Source organism: Corvus brachyrhynchos, unplaced genomic scaffold (genome assembly GCF_000691975.1).
Source record: "Corvus brachyrhynchos isolate BGI_N302 unplaced genomic scaffold, ASM69197v1 scaffold47, whole genome shotgun sequence".
NCBI lineage: Eukaryota > Metazoa > Chordata > Aves > Passeriformes > Corvidae > Corvus > Corvus brachyrhynchos.
In genome coordinates this window covers 540,635-542,888 of record NW_008239292.1, presented here as the reverse complement: position 1 = coordinate 542,888, position 2,254 = coordinate 540,635, and the positions used below count along the sequence as shown (strand labels likewise).

At 52.8% G+C, this 2,254-nt stretch overlaps 1 protein-coding gene across 3 annotated transcripts in view; it reads right to left on the bottom strand.

Annotated features, from left to right (window-relative positions):
* KANSL1 (KAT8 regulatory NSL complex subunit 1) overlaps nucleotides 1-2,254 on the bottom strand; it is a 62,193-nt gene that overhangs the window by 13,436 nt on the left and 46,503 nt on the right. The window lies entirely within an intron of this gene.

Below are 2,254 nucleotides of genomic sequence, written 5' to 3'. Positions count from 1 at the left end.
GACCTCTGGCAGTCATCACCTCCAGCCCCATCCGTGCAGTGCCTTGTTTTTGGTGTCAGACATGCTCCTCCCTGGGGTTAAACTTCCTTTCTTCCTTCGTGCAGCACTTCCTACATTCCCTGCCCTGTCTCTCGCTGGGGTTCCCCCTTTGAGCACACATGGTGGTGATGTGGTTCAAGTACCAATAAAAAAGGCAAAAGCAGAGCTCTGACACCACACAGATGGTCAGCCAAGCCCCCTGCTTGGCCCTGACTCCATCCCAAACCCATCCGGATTGCGGTGATTAAATCCTCCCTGCAAACACCCCCCAACTCAATAAACAACTAAACCAGGCCGTGACAGTGCTGGATTAACGGTGTCCAGAAGAGCAGAAACCTGTGTCACCCAGGGAAGGGCCATTCCTAACAACTCAGACAACTTCTGCCTGGCCCTGTTTGAGGAACTTTGCTGGGGGTTTTACAATTCTGCTAAAAGAGACGTTTCTCCTATGGGGGAGCAAAGACAGGATGAGACCAACTCTGCCACCCAGAGAGACACGGGAGCAAGATCAGATCACACCTGAGCCATCAGGTAAACCCAGCTCCCCAGCCAGGTGAAGTCAGTGCAGGAGCTGAACACTTTTCCTCTGCTTTCCAGCTGCTTGGCAAGGCTGAGCCTTCACGTGACACCCGCCGGAGGCACCCCCGGGGCAGCAGGGCGGGTACTCATGACTCATAAGCTCTTTAGAAATCGTTTATTTTCTTCTCCAGAAAGGGTCTTGAAGGAGGAACTTCTCCGAGAGCTTGCTCCGTGTCTTGCTGGTTCCAGATAGGAACAGAGGGACTCAGCTGCTTCCTGTGGAGGAGCTGGACAGCATCAATCCAACGTGTGTTTATCAGGAGCAGCCCAGGCTCTCTTTATCACCCTGAGATGGGTGTACCCTGACACACGAGCAGAGCCAACAACTCCTGGTGCACCTCCCAAGGCCACACTGTCCTCCAGGGCTGGCTGGGCAGCCAGGCCGGGATCCAGAGCAGCATCCCTCGCACCAGGATCACACCCCTGCTCCTGACTGAGCTCTTCTATGTGTTTTGGGTCTGGAAGTCCAGGTCCTTAGGATCCTGGGAGGCGGGGGGGGGCAAAGATTCAACCGTAGCACATCTGCTGTTGCATATCAGGGCAGCAAAGCTGCTGTGTGCAGACAGGGAGCCATGAGCTAATACAGGAATGTCCCCTGTATTCCCAAAAAACCCCAATAAAGCAGGCAAGGTTCAGACCTTCACCTATTACCAGATATTGCCCCCTAATTAAATATTTTGAGTGCAGCCCCTTCACTAGACAAGCAATCCAAGGAACCAAAATCAACAGTCAGGTTATGTCTTCAGGGCTTCGTGTTATTTCCATCTTCAGGCAAAAAAATTTATTCACCTACTGAGCTTCCATTTCCCAGCAGATATTCCCAGGCCTTATTTGCAAAGCCCTTCCCTCCACTGGTGATAGGATTAGTTCCTCCTGGGGATTATCAGCCACATCCCACGTATGAAGCTGATGCCCAAGGACACGTATCCTGCGCGCACGCCGGCCAAGGGAGGCACTCACGAGAGGAGGAGATCCAAGGGAGCTGGGGGTGGGACAGGATGGATTCCTCCCTTTGCTCCACGTTGCAGATGTGTCTCTTGCTCTGCCAGTCTGGGGGGGGAAAAGCCTGGAGGGTGCCAAAATGATAAGCACCTCTCCAGGAGAGGCCCAAGAGATCCCCTTCCAGTAAGAGCCCTCACGCACCACCAGGAACGTCTCCGGGTAATCTCTGGCTCGTCTCTGGGTAGTCTCTGGGTAATCTCTGGCTCGGAGCAGATCAAGGCTCTGACTCAACACCCCACCCTAATGAGCAGTCCTAATTAAGCACAAGCCCAGGGACTGGGTGCTGGAGGCAGCAGTTCCAGGGGTGACACTTCCAGCACTGTCGCAGAGAAGCTGGGAGTGTGGAGTGATGTGTGTGTCCCTGGGGAAGGGGAATAAACACCCTTCTGAGGAGCAGGCTCCAAGAAGGCACACAGGGCTGCAGGAGTGGCCACAAGAAAGTGCCAAGCAGAAAATTTCGAAGTATTGCATATTATCACTCAGTATCAGGAAATCTCTGACAAATTCTTACCAGGGACAGAGGAAAACATTCCAAGGACAATTTAATGGTCACTTCTAATGAAGTGTTTTTACCTGTATCAACTACACTGAATATTGGTCCGTGAACCTCAAGCTGCAGTGACACCCCATTTCT